The sequence below is a fragment of the Heterocephalus glaber genome, unplaced genomic scaffold, assembly GCF_053883595.1.
Source record: "Heterocephalus glaber isolate CG9 unplaced genomic scaffold, H.glaber_assembly_v1.0 deba00001608, whole genome shotgun sequence".
NCBI classification, from domain to species: Eukaryota; Metazoa; Chordata; class Mammalia; order Rodentia; family Bathyergidae; genus Heterocephalus; species Heterocephalus glaber.
The window spans coordinates 30,777,734-30,798,306 of NW_028258379.1; the positions used below are offsets into that span (position 1 = coordinate 30,777,734).

The 20,573-nt window shown below is 38.3% G+C and overlaps 1 pseudogene; it reads right to left on the reverse strand.

The window, feature by feature from the left end:
- Positions 1-17,011: 17,011 nt before the first annotated feature.
- On the reverse strand, positions 17,012-19,340 carry LOC147822807 (histone deacetylase complex subunit SAP18 pseudogene; annotated as a pseudogene).
- Positions 19,341-20,573: the final 1,233 nt, after the last annotated feature.

Sequence of the window (20,573 nt, forward strand, 5' to 3'; positions counted from 1 at the left end):
TGAGGGTGTCAGGATTTTCTGCATGTGCCTGGAATTTCCAGGGAATTCAGGAAATCATGAAAACATCTGGGCTTGTCTTCTGACTTGTTTTTCTAACTGTGATTTTAACATATATCTGTATGCAGTTAGAACAAGTATGAAAGAGTTGACTGTGTGTAAGAGTTGTCAGTGTGTAACAGAACCAGCTGAGATGCTGGCCAAGGTCCTGGCCCTACAGGCCCTATCTCCAGATAGCACAGCCAGTGGCTGTGGGGTGTAATTAAGGAATAGCTAGTTTACCCCAGGTGATGTGGATGAGACATTATTACTTTCTCTGCAGCTCAGAGTGATTTTTTTTAAAGCAGGTATTAAGTTTTCCTAATATAAGCTTCTTTCTCCTAACTATTCTTGGCCAAAAGTACTAAAACTGAATTGAATCAAGGCTGGAGTCTAGGTTTAATTTCAAATTAGAGTTTTTTGGGTCTACAATGAAACAATAATCTTGAAACAGACTTTTCTGGGAGAAAAGTTTTCTAAGATCATAGGGCAGAGAAATCTTATCATATCTGAGCAGTTTCTCTGTGTCCAGAAAATTAATTTGAGGCAAAAGTCAGAAAGTCATTTCAGAGGATGAAATTAGGGTAAGGAGTCCAGAAGTAATCAACCCAGGGTGCAAGCCTAGGACCATGACTCTATCTCCAGATGAACTAAGGGAGCAAAAAACAATCCAGCATGGAACCAGGAGTGAGCAGAATCTGCAGCAAGAGCCGAGAGATGGACCGTTTGACCCAGCTTCCTACTGTCAGGCTTTGCTTGCAAGAAGCACACTTGTTCCTGTACCTTGTTGGGCAGCAGTGGATGCTGTTTGACTCAGATGCTTCTATCAGAGCACAGAAGCAAGGGCTGGAGATCTTGGGCCGGGTCACATACACAGATAGTAGCATGGGGTCCAGGGATTGGTCAGGACCCCACATCCTTCCTGGTTTGAGCCATGCAAGCTTCTCTGTATCTCCAGAAGCACGTCGAGTTTCAACCAGAGCATTCCTGGAGGGTTCAGGACTGGGAGAAGCATGGATTATTTGATCATCTATATTGTCCCACAGAACAACAAACACATTGGCTCCTTCTTTGGTGTACATTTAAGATCTGCTATTGTAAAAAAGCTTTCTGGGAAGAAAAGAAGCTAGGTGGGGGTGCAAGATGAAATGAAGTTGGTAACCTAGGCCCACACAGTGTCTCCTGGCTGCTTTTTTCCTGAGTATGGGTCACACTTTTTTCTTTGTGTTGCTCATAATTTCTGGTTGAAAACTGGACAGTTTAGATTATATCGCAGCAGCTATTGATTCTGATGTGATTTTTCTGATTTTTAGCGGGGTTGGATCACTTAAACTGGTCTCCCCACAGGAGAGCATAGCTGCCTCTGTTTCTACAGTTCTACATTCTTCTTTTTAGTTTTCAGTCTGGCTTCCCAGGGGTCACTCACGCAGAGACTCGTGGTGAGCTGAGCCGTGCTTGTGCAGCTGTTGGCCCAAGGCTCCTCCGCCCCTCAGTCAGCAGGCAGAGGGAGAGGCTCCCTCAAAGGTCAGCTTCCCTGGGCCTAGACTTCCCCGTTCTTCCTGCTCTTGCTCCTCCACAGGGCGGCTTCCCATCAGCCAGAGCCCTTTTATGACTCTCTGTTCTGGGGTCTCTACATGACATTCCACTGGCACAGCGCTGTTCTCTCCACGTGTTTCTGGGTTGGCACTTCACTTGACAAGGTCACCAGTTTTACATGGCCCTCACCACTAAGTCGACCCCATGGAGCAACAAAGCTGCTGGCTTTGTGATCAGCTCAGTGCTAGGAAAACCCACAGGCTTCTAACAGTTCTTATCTAAAGCTCTTAGAGCTTTTCAAAAGTAATCAGTTTTCAATTTCTTTTCTGTCTTTGCCCAACTTTTAGAGTTTCAAAATGGTTGTTTTTGACAATTAGATTTGTACTTGCTTTTGCAGGAAGGGTTGGTTGAAATCTTCATACCCTCCTGGCCGGACTCCCTCCTAATACCCAGTTGACTACTCTGAAATGTTTCCAATATTTGATACACACACACACACACACACACACACACACACACAAGTGTGCTGCATTAATGGGTGATAGTAGGGGTAAAATTCCCTTTCAGCAAGTAAAACTGATGTTCAAAGAAGAAAAAGTGAATAAGACTTAAGAATAGGGAAGTCTTAATTTCCAAGTACTTCTCTGAAGAATTGATTTTTACCATCATCAATATTTTTCAACCCTGGAGCAACCACGTCGCCAAGCACAATTCCAAAGAGAACCTTATACCTTAAGTGCATGGATCTAACTACCCTAGGAGTGTGTTTACATGTGGCATGGAAATGCTTTAAGGAAAAACCTTTAAAATGATTCACAACTTTTTCAAAATCAAAACATTTCATTTAAATTTTCAAAAATTACCTCTTTATTTATTTTTTTAAACTTTAAGAAGTTATTCATGTTTATTATTTGATTTACAGCTGACAAAGCAAAGGGAGGGGCACAAAAGCTGTTTGACATTCAGGTCCCACACTTTACACACTGGCATCTCCCAGATCCCGGCAGAGGGCGTGTGGCCAGCCCTGGGGGCTGCATGGCTGAGCCTAGGATATGGAGCGTGGAGTACTGCCCCACACAACCACAGGCAGAGAACACTGAGGGCTCTGGTTCCAGAAGTCAGAAGGGGATATGAGGCCCACCCAGTATTAATCATGTTCTAGAATAATCAGAAAAAATAACAAGATTTGAATACTGTATAAACTGTGTCTTTTATAGACATTTTATATATTTTATAGACATTTATGCTCTCGTTGTAAGCTGCCTCTAACTTACTTCCTCCCTTGCCAAAGCTTGATCGTTTATGTCAAATCAAGGGCAACAGCTAAAACTTTTTAAAAAAATGACTTCAACAATAATCATTAACTTCTCCCCAAAGATCTATGGCTAAGGCTATTTACATAGATTTGGGGTCTTCATAATTCAGGAGAACTTTAAATTCTGAGCTCACAAAGTTTACCTCTCTTACTAGATAATAGGATATTCAGAAATACCTGAGGTATAATCATTTAAAACTGCCAAAGAAGGAATTAAAAAAAAAAGATTGGGATTTCCCATACTGGCAAGAAAGTGCATACCAACTGATTCTACAGAAGAACTAAAACCTGACACAGGTAAGCTGAGGAGCCTGCTGTAAGGCTCCAGTTCTTAACTCACTTTGCAGACAATTCTGATATAACAGAGTCTCAGGCTGTACCAAAATGATTTTAGATAGACTGCAGTTACCTCTTTAATCTAGGATGTGATTTCTTCACTACCATTCCTTTTACTCAAGGAGAGAACCTGAGAATTCCTCTGATAAAGGGATGAATGTGTTAACTCACAGAAGACCCCGTGGTTCTCTACACCTAAACAGAAGAGCTCCAGAGAACCTGAAGCAAATTTATACTGCTTTGTTTTTAATTCTTTAAAAGAAAACGTGTGTCCCTGCTCTAGGCGTGTGGTGGTCCTCACCCTTTGGGAAATGTTACACACCCAGGTCCATGAGGGTCAAGTAGGGCCTGTGATTGCCCTGTCACTGTGAGAAGAAAACTCACAACTTTAATATCCTCCAACATCCACATGTCTCATTTTTAACAAAAAACTATATAGGCCTAGGAGATGTAGGAAACAACTTTAACAAACAATATTAAGCTCAGCCAAATATTTTCAACTCATTGAGACTTAATTTTTGAGGGCCAAAAATAGTTGACCGTGGTCAAAGAATGTTGGAACTGGAAAGATTACTTGTGTAAAAAAGTCACAGCTGAAAATTATCACATTAAAATATCATTACAGTGCAAATTATTATCTTAACCCTAGAAAGGCTAAAGAACTTAGACATAGGAAAATTCCATTTGGGGAGCCAAGGCACAAAATCAACTAAAGGTTCAAATAATTGCCTCAAGGGACCCCACTTATTAGCATTTTTTATTTTTCCTTCATCTCCAAGACAAATATTTTTGCAATTATAATGGATTATTAATTTACAGGATGTACTAAATTTTGACAACAACATGTCATAAAACCCTCAACCATATCATTATCACATGACCTAAGTCTCAAACACAGGTCAAAGTTCAGGTTAATAACATGTTGTATTCCACTGGAATTGGTTGGGGAGAGAACCATTTGACTTTTATCTGCCATGTAATTTGCCAGCATGCTTCCCTCAAGGTGTCCTTAACCACAGCTCCCGCTGCTCCCACCTGTCTGCCAGGCCCAGTCAGGTGCCCTGGTACTTGGGATATGTACCAAGGGCATTGCTCATACTCTTCAGCAGTCTGGATGTGTGTCTGTCTCTCCCACTTGACTGACTGTGAATCTCTAAAGCCTCAGACCCTACTCCCTTCTTCCTAGCAGATGAATCCCCTCCAGCCTCAGAAATCCCCACAACTTCCCTCCACCCCAGTCCACTTGTGTAGCCCCTGCCCTCTCTCCACAGCTCCTGTTCCAGTGAAGGAGCCTTCCCATCGAAGGCCATCCCTCCAGCTGTGCTCTGATCCAGTCTCTTCCTGGTGTCAGGACCTCTCCTATATCCACTCTCCTGGGGCTCCCATCTAAGCTACGCCCCTCCCACCAGCATTTACACAGGCCCGGTCCCTCAGCCTAAAACAACTCTCCCTCCATGCCACCTTCCTCTCCTGCCAGTGCCCTCTTTCCCCTCTGCTGGCTTCTCAGCAGAGCTGCCTGTAAACACTTGCTCATCACTCACCCAACATGGCTTTTGCTTCCATCTTTCCACTCACATAGCCAATAACCACTTTCTGGTCCCTAACCCAAGGGTCTTCTTAAGACTATCTCCCAGCCATCTCAGCAGCAAGCACTTTATTCCTTTGATTTCTCCTTACTGTTTGGAAATGGTCCTGGGCTTCAGTAACACCCATACCCCTGCATTCTTATCCTCTCTTAGTACTAATCACAACTTCTGTCATCTGTATAGAGCTATGGGCTTTAAAAAGCGTTGCCACATTTATTTATTTAAGACGCATTAGGAACGAATGTGTCATTTGCTCCTTCTAACCCCATGAGGCTTACTAGGTGAGTATTATCTCATTTGAGAGAGGAGACAAAGGAGGCCTATAGTCAAAGTAGTTTTGGTAAAGGCCACAAAGGTCAAAGTCATGACTCCAGTCCAGCTGTAAACATTTCATGTTCTTTCCAATATTCTTATCATATGAAGAGTTAAAAATATTCAAGTTCTCCATCTAAGAAAAAAAATGAAGATACACTGATTATCTTGAAGAAAGACTAAAAGCATAATAGCTCTTAAGGAAAAAGAAAAAAGAACTGGGAAAACCTCCAAGATCCTCTTTTCATGTGTAGTCTTGAGAATCTTAAGTTGTTCATACTTAAAATTTCCAAGGCTCAAATAGAATCCTAACAGCAGACATCCGGTAAGTGCTTGAACATGTTAGCTTCCTTCAGTAGTTCATCAACTGCTGCTATAAACAACATGTGTAAGTCATTTCTCTCCTTCTAAAGAAAAAGTCAGCAGCTGTTTGCTAAAAATTTTTTTAAAAAATTATTGCGGATGAAGACATTGCCAATTTATATATATCACTTTTATTTGAAGTATTTCATTTATTTATTTTGTTTTGCAGCACTTCTGAGAAATTTTTAAAATGCAGACTTTAGCTCCATAAAACACAAACTAATCTTAAAGTTGGATTGAAATATTTTATATAAATTGTCAAAAGACAGTTTATTAATTTTAAGTAGTGAAACATTAATAAGTTAAAAAGTAAAGCCAGGCAAACAATCAAATGTCAGGACATTTAAATAATCATTTTCCATTATTTATTTATAAAATAAATATCACCTAACCTATTTGATATTTTTAAAATTAAAGAATAATTCTTGTTGATGCACGTTGTGTTAAATATTTTGATACATGAAAAGCTTCAAAACTAAAATTCAAATGCTTTGAAGTTTGATGCATAGCACTTTGAAAATAGTTCTCATCATTCCTGTCCCTGGAAATATAGCTTCCTTCCCTTTCCCCAATTATTGACTCTATAAGTATTTTGAAATCTTCTTGTACCTTGTAAAAGATTTTTTAAAAACTGAGGGCTTTATGGGGGGTGTATGGATATTTAATGTTTTAACTGACTAGTTACAAGGAAGTCTTTCCTTTTTTTCCTGTGGTTTTATTAGTTGTACACCGCCCCCTCCATTTTTTTTTTTTTTTTGGTACCAGGGATTGAACTCTGGTCATTGCGCTTGCGCAGCAGGCGGCGAAACCACTGAGCTAAATCCCCGGCCCCACCCATCCCCTCCATTTTTAACCAAACAAGAACATTAGGAAGTAAAACTTTAAAAATCGTGTGAAAGCCAGATATAGTGGTGCACATCTGTAATCCCAGGACTCTGGGAGTCTGAGGCAGGAGCGTCACAGGTTTGGACCCATCCTGGGCAACTTAGTGAGACCCTCTCTCAAAATAAAAAATATTTGGGCCAGAGATTTAGCTCAGTGGTTCAGTGGTTCTAGCCCCGGTAGCAAAAAAAAAAAAAAAAAAAATCATCATTTGTATTCCTTGGGGCCGGGGATTTAGCTCAGTGGTTCCTCCGCCTGCCTCGCAAGCGCAAGGACCAGAGTTCGATCCCTGGTACCAAAAAATAAAAATAAATAAATAAATAAATAAATAAAGGCTGGGAATGTAGCTCAGTGTGAAAGCCCTGGGTTCAATCCCCAGTACTGGGTATGTGTGTGTGTATAGGGGAGGGAGGACCCACATGAGAGAAATCTTACTCAAATTAAATCCAATGGCTGGTAAATGTTCTATTATAGTATGTTCATTAACTATAGTTGAAAAAATTTATTAATGTTGCAAAAAACTGTGGCAGCTAAGGTGAAATTCAACCACAAATTCTATTAAGTTTATAGAGAAAAAAATCAGCAAAAGTATTATAATTAAAGTATTGCCAGAAGCATTCTATTGGCAAAGTCCTCTTGGTAGCATCTGAATTATATGCTGCATCACTGTCTGGCTACTAAGAAAATTCCTCAAGCAGATGGTTCTTCTCTGACACAACCATGTTTCAGAAATGTCAGCGAGTTATGTCTGGTTTAGATCAACACACGTACTATGCATACTGGTCAGCTATAGTTTCAAGGATACAACAAAAATATCAGGTATCACAGCTTCAGACAAGGACAGAAACTTAAATCCCAGCCATGTGATATGCTCTGTGATGGTGGGATGTACAATCCAGCCGCAGCAGCTGTCAAACTTAGGCTAAACTATGGGGAAAGGAAAGACAGTTTTTTTGGTTTGACTCAAAATGTCATAAAAGACATTTCAAATATATTGATGTACTATATAAATATCCACAAAATAAAACACTTTCTATATGGTCCATTTCTTCAAAATGAAAGACCATGTATCATATCTTTAGCTTAGAAACTATTGAGTTGCTCCACATGGAATGAAACTTCAATGGAAAGCAGCATATAATTTAGGATAGTTGGCAAAAGTGTCTTTTTAAAGTATCAATTTAATACATTTCCAATTTACAATGAGTTTGTGGGGATGTGACCCCACTGTAAGCCGAGGAACATTTGCAGGGTCATAGAGAAAAAATAATGGGCAGACTGACAGGAGGCAGTTTAACATTTCTAATATGAACTTCTACAAAAACTTCCTTTCAAATGCACTAAAAATAGCAAAATAAATAAGTTGATTAAGGAGAAAGGTGACATTGTGAAGCAGCACTGTTACTTAATTTTTCAGAAAACAAGTTTTAACTATCAACATATATTCAAACCTTCCAGTCTTCCAAATGCATTAGAAATATACAGTTAATCAGTAAAATTTACAAATTGCGGCAGCATGTGCAGCGATGTTGCTAATTACAGTTACGGGGGTGCTGCTGGCCAAGTTCACATGTCAGTCAGTGGTGTGTTCCTGTGAGGCAGTCTTTAGTTTCAGATGATGCCTCTGAACCGACACCTTAGTTGCTCAGACTGGATGGTATATTCATTCACAACAGGTACTCACCAGTAAAAGGGAACCAACTATGGATACTGCAGCATCTTGGATGAAGCTGAAGGGAACTATGCTAAGTGAGAAAAACCAGTCTCAAGAGGTTTCATAATTTAGGATTGCACCTGAAAAACATTCTGGAAATGACTAAATCACAGAGCTGGAGAACAGAGTGGCTGTCAGGGACTAAGGTGGGAGGCAGGAGGGTGATGATGGCTGGGAAAGGGGAACTCAGGGTCCCTGTGATGAGAGTGCTGTATCTTGACTGTGGCAGTGGTCACAGGAACGTGCACAGGGGACAAAAATGCAGAGAACCAATGCACATTCTGTCTCCGGGCCCCTGTGACCTCCCAGACAACCCTGTTCTCGGTTATCGACTCGGAGTTCTCTAAAGATGATTTATATTTGCTTCAGATAATTTTTCTGCACTACACAGAGAAGCCACTTCTAGCAAGTTTTGTTTTTGTTTTTTTTTTGGTGCGGGATCGAACTTGGGATCTTGCGCTTGCAAGGCAGGCAGTGGAATCGCTGAGTGAAATCTCCAGCCCTCTAGCAAGTATTTAAAAAAAAATTCTTTGATTACCTTTAAAAGGTAAACCACATCTCTTGCTTAAATGAGCTTGAAAGTCAGAGAAGAAAATAAAAAACTGATACATATATATTCTCTGATTCTCATATCAGAGAAAGAAAATAACAAATTATATAGCAAACACATCTCCTCTGACACCTGTAATTTGTAAAAGAACTAGAATTTAAAAAAAGAAAATGTAGGGAAATTACAACTACAAACAAATGCATGACTTTGTGCAATAGTCCACTTTGTGATAAAGTATATACACATAGTGTTGATGGTTTCTTTAAAGTGCTTAACATCTCTGTCTTGAGAATCACCCATTGCTTTAAAAGGTCTTTTAGTAGGAGTTGGAACTCCAGTGCTGTTGTCTGGTGATACTGGAGAAGGTGTAAACATGTGCAGAACATCCCAAATCCAGGTGAGTTAATAAGAAACACCACTGTGGGGAGCCAAGAAAAGATTTACATCTCTTCTACCTGCCTTGGATTCTGCTATACCTAAATAATAAAATATGAATTTTCTAGTCTTGATCCTTCACAAAAACATCAAGTTAAAAGAACCTTCTGAATATAATAACATAAAAAAGCTCCCAGTATATTGTCAAATTGATTAACATACACACATATGAGTGTGTTAGCTACCTTTCTCTTTTGTTGCTGAGACACGACACCCAAAGTTGGAGGGGAAGGGGTTTATTTGGCTTACAGTTTGTGGAGGTTTTGGTCCATAATTGGCCAGCTCCAAGGCAGAGGTGACAAACAGGCATTGCAGAGGAGAAACAACATGGCGCCAACAAGGTAGCAAAGGTAACAGAGTTACCAGCATCTTTCTGCCCCTTTTATTTTATTCAGACTATAGGATTAGGGTGGTGCCAAGCTAATAGCTCACATGCAGTGGTTTAGTAATTGTGCTCCCTTAACCCCAGCATCACATATTTCGTTTTCTGAAAAATAAAGTCCCACCTCCTCGGCATGAGGCTTTGGGGAGACATCTAAATACAAACCATAACAATGAGTAATCAATGTATCACTACTATCAGCTTTAAAATTCCACCTTGCTGGTAATAACACTGGTGTTGAGCACACTTTTTGGTCTGCTTTTTAATTAAATGAAAGCACAAATATAACGCAATTTCTAAACATAAATACAAATTTGTATTATGAAAATCTGATTAAAGTTCACTCTTGGTAATTCAAAACATTGTCAGATAAAAATAATTGTTTACATATGTTTATGTTTCTAGATTTGGGTCCCAAAGAAATATAATTCATATATTGCTGTGTTCCAGATCCCACAAACTGAGGTCTATGAAACATAAATGGGTGCAAGTGAAAAAGAAATAAAAAGAGTGAGAGAAAGAAAAGTGTTTTCATGCATAATTAACACTTTATTAATTATATGTATATATTTACGGTTTGATATTTTGTATATTTATAAATCATTAATGCTTTTTTCCTTAAACATGAGTTATATAACTGATAAACTTCACTTACTAGAATAATGTCCTTTAAAATGGTATTTTCTACATGGCAGGGCAAACACTTTATTTACCCACCTGAAAGATGAAGGACTTGAGAACTTGAGATTTCCCAGTAATTACAGCAGTCATGAAAAAATGCTATTTTACAAAGATAATTAGAGTCCATTTGTCAGAAGAAGACATTATATGCATACATTACCTGATCATCTTTTAGACATTCAAATAATCTCATTCTCAATTAGATTATTTCTCTTCCATGTTGGGCTGATACAACTCATTTGCATTGGAATAAGTATTCTGCTTATGGCCTAATATCTTAGTGGCAAGAATTCTGCTTTATTACCCAGGACCACTCACAACTCTCTTGATAAGAGAAAGCAACCTTCTGATATTACCCACTTCAGCAATGGAGAATTCAAATAAAAGAGGCCTAAGACAAAGGAAGCACTGAGATAAATTCATCCCATCTAATTGTCATCAAGGTCTTCTGGATTCCCAAGCTGGACTTTCCTATGAATGATAACTTTCCAAACTGGAACAACTTCTGGTGTTACCTACCAAGCTCTGACACACTTCCAAGCATAGAATGGGGGACTGAGTTTGCTTTTTGTTCCTGCAAACCCTGTATCAAAGCAGACCACCACTGATTTGTACCTTTAAGCAAAATAAACCCAGCTGGGCTTGGATTTAATAAAAGAAAGGGTAAGGAAGACAAAGGAGGAGTGGTAAGAAGGGAAGGAAGAAGAAATGTAAGATCTAGATATAAGGAATTTGAGACTCTCCTTCAAGATGCTACAACTTAGTGTAACAAGAAAAACATGTTTTCAGTGTCTTCTATCCCTCTTAGATTAAGTTACAACTTTTCACTAAATTTAACAGCCAAATAGGTTTACAGCTAGGTTTTACTACTTTGTCTTTCTTTCTCTTTTTTTTTTTCAAGGAGGCAAAGATTTGTGTAGCAGGGGATTTGTTTTAGAATTATACATTTCTGTAGAAGCAACAAAAACATCGTACATTAAAAGAATAAATTGTAACATAGCTATACAATAGTTAATAAGGTGTATAGACCCATAAGCATGCACTAAATATCATCTTTTCAAAGTATCTTTGAACATATAGGAACCTATTCAATGGTATGTGGAAAAAACAACTATGGTGTTATTCTTGTTTTTTATTCATTTATTTATTTTAAAATTTTATTTCACTAGTACGTGTAGTATTCACATAGTGATTACAGTCCTTGTATGGAGTTGGTACGCATACATAACACATCTTAATTCCTTTTTTTATCCCCTTTTCCTTTCCTCCATCCCCTGTCTAGATCCCTTTAGATGTTTTGGGGGGTTTTTTTGGTACATGTTTGCAGTATATAATGTTTACTCAATTTCTTTACATATATATATATATATGAATATACGCGCGCGCACACACACACACACCCATATATATATGAGTGAAATCATCTCTAACATTTTTTTCTTCCTTCTATTGACTCCTTTCTCTTGATTCTCAATGATGACAAATACTCAAAATGGAGGAAGAGACCACAAAGCATTCACTAAAGTGATGGTATGATTGCTATTGATTTAGGCTGATTTGAAAGATGAGCTTCTTATTAGTTATTTAAGAAATCACACGAGTGAGAGGAGAGTACTTATGCTTTAAACAGTCCTTTATTGTTTAGAAAAGCCCTGTTTGATCATTTACTTGATTCTCTCAAAATCCTTTAAAATAAGCCTGTGATTTTACAAAATAGGCAGCAAAGTCTGGTCCCAGTAATAGGACCAGTGTTCATATCCAGGTCTTCTAACTGTCAGAGTCTGGGCAGCTGCATCCCTTTTTTTTTTTGGTGAAGTGACTGTTCAGTAAGCTTGACTTGGGTCTTGTCCATTGAGCTCAGTCAGAATATCCAAGTGAATTGGGTTAATTTTAAGATGTTCTTCTGAAAGCAGTATTATAGTGCACTAATATTAATCCTAAGTAAAATGGTGACGTGCTGACTACATTTTATATTCAATTTTGCCTTGAAAACAACCGGTGAAGACCACGGCTCCTTCTCTGGGTGTTTCCGAGTCTTTGCTGTGGGAGGTTTACTGTGTCACACATTGACTCTGGCTCTCCCCAGACCAGACTCGGTCTCAGCTGCTTTACTGCTTAACTTCAAAGTGCCTTCCCCACCCCCCTTAGCTTCTAAAGAATTATTTGGGCATATGAGATTATTTCACAGGAATATTGTATTTGGCTTAAAACCCATTTCTGAATAACCAGTTTTTGCCTTTTCACATAAATACAGTTCTGATTTCAAATTGTGGTTTGAGTTAGTCTTCAGTTTTATGAAGAAATATTTAGAATCTCTGATGGGAGGAGAGTAAGCATTCCTGGACAAAAAAGAGGAGTCTCTAGGGACCTTTGAAATCAGTGCTTGACTTTCTTTTCTAACCTCTCATAGTTAATACATTTTTTTCAGCCCTTTCCTCTATATTTTGAGCCCCCCTCCCATTAAAATATCAAAGTACACTTAAACTACTACTTGAACGTGAAACAGCAGTTTGTATTCTATATCACATCAGCTCTCTCTCTCCATATATATATATATATATATATATATATACATACTTATGTTAGCCTATTATATGAAATATGTATTTATATATAGAGAGAAATTTAAATCTGGTCATTTAGGAATCAAAGATATTTGCTTTTGCAACTTATTTTGATAAAATTATTTTCACCAGAACCTATTCTTTGGTTTTTGAATTTTAATCCTACTTTAGCTTGTGAGTGGCAGGTTAAATCAGAACAGTGATGAGAGGTTAACTTACCTATTTAATATTCTTCTTCTGATAGTGAAAAATTCTGTTCCCATTCAGAATGTACTGCTAGAAAAGGCCCAAACAGTGATGTGCTTACGATATACTTATGCACATGAAGAATCTAAAATAAAATGCCTTTTACTTGGACTTTAATAAGTCATATTGGCTTGCCTCTCTCCCCCCCCCCTTTCCCTCTCCCTCTCTCTCTTTCCCTCTCCCTCTCCCTCCTTCCCTCCCTCCATCATCCCTCCATTTTATGTTCAAATTAAATTCCTTACTGGAAAGACAGGAAAGGAAAAGTTTGTAGTAGATTTTCCAAACACAAGGCTTGCTTTTATAATATGGTTGTGGCAACCATCTCTATTTTGGTAAAGTTAGCCTGTTATATGAATGACATTTTGGAATGTAGAATTTTTCAGCTTAGGAAAACAACAAGCCATTGCAAACAGTTAAACTAGATGGTTTATATTTCCATCTAGTACTGTAAATCAGAATTTTAGGCATTGTAAAGGACAGACCGAAAATATAACCAGACAGACCTGATCTCTAAGGCTCAGAGAGAACATCTTCCAGGAAGTGAGTTAGGAACTGCAACAGGAAGAGTGAATAGGTGTTAATAGGTAATGCTGATGGGTGGAAAAGGGCTTTCTGGGAAGAAGAGAAAACATCACAGAATTCATGGAATGGGAAATGAGAGTTCCAGAAATACCCATTTATGATCAGGTGATTTTCAAAAAGTATGCCAAAAGAATAGTTTTTTCACCATACAATGCTGGATATTTGCATGCAGTAGAATGAAGCTGGACCCTAAATGACCTTTGTGTGGGTGATAGACATAGATTTTAGAGTCAAAACTGTAAAATTCTTTTAAAAAGACATAGGGGTAAATCTTCATAATAGTGGATTAGGTAATAATATCTTAGATATGACTCCGAAAGCCCAAGCAACAAAAGAAAATTAAACTAGGTTTCATCTATATTAAATACTTTTGTGTTTCAAAGGATACCATCAAGAAAGGGAAATGACAACCCACAAAATGTGGGGAAATGTTGCAAATCATGTATCTGATTATATCCAGCTACAACTAGGAAAATGCATAACTTAGAGAAAGAGTAGAATTGTAGAAAGAGGTCAAAGCCTAGTGTTTATATGTGAATTATTCCTGATTTGAAAAGTAGAGCTGTTACAAAATAGTCTCCTGTTCATTTCTTTCAGAATGAGAACTTGGAATCTGCCTTAAAATTAGTAAGCATCAGTTTCAGCCTAAACTATCCACTTCTGAGATAAAAGGTGGAAACTCTGTTCAACTAAGCGTTCCTTAGTCTAGGAATTAGTTGTCCTGTTGCACGATTAGCTTATGAACAGGATGTCTCCTATTGTGGTTCTAGACTTTGCCTTTAAGCAGCTCAAATTCCAAGTAGGCTGCTAGAATTTTACAATATTGCTTACTTTTCAAATAATAATTTAAACATAGTTTAAGTGTCCTTCTAAATGAATCATAAGCTATCCTAACGTGATCCATACGTTAGAACCAGTGATCTGAATTGTTACTTTGTAATTTCCATGCCCCAGAATACTTTGCCATATCAGCTGTCCCTTGAGCCATAGTCTTAGCTGTCTTAGATGTTCTTAGTCAGCTCACCAAAAACAGTCCAGCCAGAAAAATAGAAAAAGGAAAATCTGAAATTGTCTTTTCCATTTCCTCCCATTAAATAGGAGCTGTTCTGGAAATGTTTCATGGAAGGAAGCAGTGGTAAGAAAAAAAATTACTTCTTTGCTATTAAGTTTTTATAGAGGATGGAAGTCTTTTGGGATTTTAAAAAAATATTCTGTTAGGGAGTCAATTACATTGGGGGTAAACCATTTGGGATCAGAGTGTTTCAAATTTTCATTTGAAATCCACTTGATCTGCAAAGAGGATAGCTACTCCTGCTTTTTTTTTCGGGTTCCTGTAACATGGAGTATTGTTCCCCCCCCCGCCCCTTTAACTTTCAGTGTATGAGTTTCTTTTGAATTAAATGTGTTTCTTGTATGCAGCATATTGTTGGATCTTGCTTCTTGACCCATTCCGCCAGTCCATTTCTTTTGATTGGTGAATTGAGACCATTAACACTGATGGTTATAATTCAGACATATTGACTTATCATTGTCATGACTTTTTCTGTTTGTTGGATTCTCCCCCTTTGCATTTAATTTCTTGTCATGCCTGACAGATTCATTCTGCTGGGCTTCCTGGGATTGTGATCCTTGTTGCTTTTCCTAGGATATTGCCTAAAATTTCTTTGGAGTGCTCGTTTGGTATTCATGAAGTTCCTAAGGTGCTCTTTGTCATGAAAGTATCTTATTTCTCCATCAATTTTGAAAGATAATTTTGCAGGGTACATCAATCTGGGTTGAAGGCTGTTTTCTTTTAGGGCTTGAAATACAACACTCCAAGCTCTTCTTTCCTTGAGGGTTTGCATTGAGAAGTCTGCTGTGATTCTGATGGGCTTTCCTTTGTATGTGATTTTGTTTCTTTTCTCTAACTGCTTGTAGAACTTTGTTCTTCTGTTGGGTTTGTGGAATCTTAACAACTATATGCCTATGTGTAGTTTTTTTTTTTTTTTTTTGATCAAGGCTATTTGGAGTCCTATATGCCTCACTTATCTGTATGTCAAGTTCTTTTCCCCTCTTTGAGAAGTTTTCTGCCATCATTTCTGTGAACAGTTTTTTTTATGTTGTCTGCACTCTCTCCTGTTTCTTCATTGACTCCAATCAGTCTTATGTTATTCTTCTTTGCATCATCTAGCAGCTGCTGGATTGATTTCTTGTGATGTCCCTTACAATTTTGAAGCAGTTTTTCTTTTCCTGGTCACTAATTTCAATCTTATCTTCTATATCTGAAATTCTGTCCTCACATTGGCTCATTCTGCTGTGTAGACTTTCAATGGAGTTTTTAATCTCCTGGAAATCTGTTTCCATCTGTTTTATGGATTCCATTGGCTTCCTATGTTGGGATTCCATCATAATCCTCAGCTCCTCTCTAGATTTATTAATCATGTCTTGTACTATGAGCATAATCTCTGCTGTTATCTGAGAAATTATTTCTGATTTCATTTTTTCCAGATCCTCTTTGGTTGCCAGTTCAGGGAGTCCAGGTGGTTGAGTATCAGAGTGTTCTATTTCCTTTCCCTTTGTGGTTGCTGTAGGTGATGTGGAAGTCTGATTTTGAGACTTGTTTATGTGTCTTCTCATTTCGACCTGGCAGGGGGAGGAGGAGGGAGTGCTGCCTCACCTCCTCTGTGCTGGCAGGGGTGGTATGGCGGCCTGGAAGCCTCCTCTTGTGTGCTGGGAGTGGCTCATCTCCTCTGTGCTGGGGGTAAACCATTTGGAATAATGCATACCCTAGCTTCTAGGTAATTTCTGTATCAGAGAGCCTAGTTCCCTGAACCAAGAAAGAGAAAAGTAAATAAATATTTCTTCCTGGAATAGGATATATATTCAAACTTCACAGTAAAGATCTCATAAGTCTCATTATTATGTATTCATCTAGTCTGTTTGAATCGTCATTCACATATTTTAGACAAATAAGCTCCAACAAGAAATGTTGGATGATGCAGAAAAGAGAGTGACGAACTCAATAAACATCACAGAAGATTTAAAAGTGGAGAAGTATAGATTTACTTTTTAACTTTTTATAGTTTATAGAGATGGCTTTCATGGTTAAACAACTTCTACATGTAGATGTTTATATGTGATTAAATTTAGAAGAAACCTTTGCTTTTTCTTACATAATGAGGAGAGATATTAGTATTTTTAATGGAGGTCAGTGGAATAATGTACTGTTTATTTTTGCTATCCTTTTTCTTCCTTTACTGTCATTACATGAACATATCTTGCTCAAATGTATTAGATCTGAACCTAAGTATATATGTAATAATCTCTCCTTTAGTATTCTTTTTTGTATGCCTGTGTTTGAATGCAAAGAGGTAGGCCAAGTTCAGTTTTTTATTAAAGAGTAACAATTTGAAACTTAGAGAATTTTAAACCTGGCTTCACAGTTTAATAGCTTTCTACACACACACGTGTGCAAAACATATATACAACTGATACACAAAACATTACCTGAGTCAGTGATCAGAGTTTGGGCATACATAGCAGTCCCAGGTTTGCTGGGGGGAAGCTGAGAAGACAGAGGCAGTGTCATATGCTGTAATTCAGTTTCAATGCCCACAGTGAGGCAGTCGGGGCAGATATGAAAGCATTAAGGAACATGCTGTTGTGGCAACCGTTTAATGTTTGAGGAAACAGCTCAGTTATTATTTAAATTATTCTTTAACTGTACTTTTGGTGGGAAACTGAAATCTATCTGTAAAGGAAAAATTCCAATTGGAACCAAACAAATTAGAATTGGGCAAACCAACCAAACTACGTTACATGGGAAAATAATTTGGGATTATGTGAGAACCTTTGTAAAAGTTTATAGCATATGAAAACTGGCCTTTTCTTAGTTCCTACCCACTAGAGGTACACAGTAAGTGGTATTTTTCTCCCCCCTCTGAACAAATGGGAAGGTAGTCCATTGCTATTCTCCAAAAAAATCAAGAATTTTATATCTAAAACACAAGTCTACCTAGTCTGAATGAACAATCTGAGGATTGTGTGGGGTAAACTATAGCATCACAGAGCCACTAGATAGAGGTTCCAGGCTTATCTCTAATTTCTTTCTTATCTGCATGCACTATAAACCTTTACAAATACTTAAGAAACAATTTTACAGGGTAGCATTTCTATTTCTAAAAAAACAAAAAACAACAACAACAAAAAACTTGATTCAAGCAATGTGTCATAGGCTATAGAGCAACTAACAGTCAAGATTTACATATTTTGTCCTATTGGTCTTAATCACCATACTACACTGCCTCTCAGATCAGATACACACTAGTGCCCACCACATAACAGGATATGTGAGATTCCATTCACCCCACTTCCCATCTTCAGGGCTTAAAAGTTAAATCTTCCCAGCCTCACCCTGAGCTCCACCCCTTGTTTTTTCTGTATTGGTTCCTGCTTTTAAAACACCCCTTTCCTTCATTTGTAAAAACCAGGGGCCTCACTGTAGTACTGCTCTTTTTTCTATCCCTGTGTCACCGCACCCTGATCAAAGCAGACCAATCTCTTCCAACTGAGCAGATTCTCAAACCTGCCTTGACTCATACTGCTCTAAAAAGCCTCTGCTGGGACTCTAGCTCAGTGGTGAAGCAATTGCCTAGCACTGCTTGAAGCTCTGGGTTCGATCACAAGCCCTGGAAAATAAAAATGCTGCCTCATTCTCACAGGTCTTTTTTTCTAACTCTATACCACAAATTTGTGCTCAATTTCATATAGTCCCATGGCTTTCTAGTTTTGCCCCTCTGGGGCTTAAAATACCCTCTACTTAGTATAAAGCCCCCAAATGAGCTGAAACTCTGTCCCCATGCTTCCATGAATTATCACATCCAGGCTGATTGCACACATACATTTAACAGTACAGCTTTTCACGGAAGGCTAAGAGCACTTTCCTTCATATTTTACAGAAGGGCTAGAAACACAGACTTTCTATTAGTATTCGTCACAGTACACCAAATCTAACTCCTAAATAGATGCATTACAATTTCTTTAGAATTTAAAGGCTTAATGCCAAAAATCAGGGGAGGAAAAAAGGATGTTTATTTTACATAGCTGGCTGAAAAATAAATTTGGGAGAGTAAATAATATTTAATACGGTCTCATACGCCCTGAAGGAGGTGGTGCTCGATTTGGAGGGGTAATCGCAATGTCCAGGTAATCACCTATTTGGAACTTCTGTGACTGCAGAGTCTTGGAATCATCTGTCCCCTTTCTGCCAGACACGGTGCTGCCAATCTCCTTAACTCGATAGCCAGGTCTTCTAAGATCCATGAAAACAATCGCGAAATTGAAGTGTGTAACCTTCTTTCTAGCTTTGGGTAGACTTCTTTTACCAAACTAGTCAGTTCTTTCAAAGTTGCATCGATCCAGGTGCAGATCTGCAGCTCGCTGGACGGGACATTGCCGGGGAGAACTCATCCATGCGGTGGTGGCGGCCGGTGTTGCTGGTGAAGACCCGCAGCAGCAGCGGACATGCCCTCTCGCGGTCGATTGGCTTCTCTGGCTCCTTCTTAATTTCCTCCTCCTGGGTAACGCGAGATTCGACCGCCATCTTCTTTCTGGCGGCCAGATGCACCTCCTCTAGTATTCTTTTAAAATGTAGATATTGTCAGCAACTTATTTTCATTAAGTTTATTGGTGCATTTTAGGTATACAATACAGTTACATTCATCATTGGCAACTTGTACCTTTACATGATGCATCTTGGTTCTTATTTTTTCCCCATCCCCCTGTGCTCCCTTCACCCCCTCCACCCTTCCCTATTTACAAAGACTTTCCATTTTTTCCTTTTCTCATATTTTTTCCTTTCCCTTCTTTCCTTTCCCCTACCCCTCCCACTTCTCCTACCCCTTTTCTCTGGCGTGAGAAACTAAAAGTGTAAATAAAGATCAAAATGTATAATTGATAATGTGAAATAACAAATTTTTAATACACGTGAATAGGGAAATACGGTGGTGAAGCTCGAGAACAGTTGTTGCCATTTAAGTATCTGCTCCAGGGAAACGTGAGCTTCAGCAAGTGAGGGGAAATACTAACGAGGCACCTCCTCAGTAAGGTTATTGGGTTGAAGAAAATAAGCGATATAGGTAACATTTTGGGTTGTTTGAGATACTTTCAATTGGGTTTGTCAAGATTTTCTTAAAAGCTCCTTTAAAATACTTTATTCTTCAGACTTTTTATAATTAAAAATATTTAATTGTTTAAGTACAATCAAATTTTTATGTTTACTGTTTGTGGACACTCCATGTGCACTTAGTCTAAGATATTTCTTCCTTCATTTCCAGAGTCCTTGTGAGAAATCTTTTCATGGATCATTTCCACACACCACAAAAATGGCATCATGAAGTGCTCTGATTAATGAGAAGCATTAATGGATATTAAAAGGGAAGAAATGGAACAGGTAACTAGACAGTGAAAGGCATTCTGAATACATTTATTAAACTTACTTTTCTGAATATATTTACAACTAAAATAATGTCATCATAAAAAATTGTTTCCCAATCCTCAGTAGCACAGGAACTTGCACAAAGAATCAACAACTGGGATCTCATCTTATTAAAAACTTCTGCACTGCAAGAGAAACCACCAACAGAGCTAACAGACAACCTACAATGTGGGAAAAAAATTTTACCAGCTTTTCCTCAGACAAAGATCTACTATCTAGAATATATAAAGAACTCAAAAAAATCAGACCCTCCAGATATAAAAATCCGATTCAGAAATGGGCATCTGAAATGAACAGACATTTCTCAGACAAACAAGTAAAAGCACCAAATAAGCATATGAAAAAATGTTCAACATCACTGGTCATTTGAGAGATGCAGATGAAAACAATGCTGAGATTCCACCTCACCCCAGAAAGAATGGCTGCTATCAAGAAGTCAACTAATAACAAATGTTGGCAGGGCTGTAGGGAGAAAGAAACCCTTCTCCATTGTTGGTAGGAGTGCGAATTGGTGCAACCACTGTGGAAATCAATATGGAGACACCTCAAAAAACTAGGATTGGAGGTCCCATTTGACC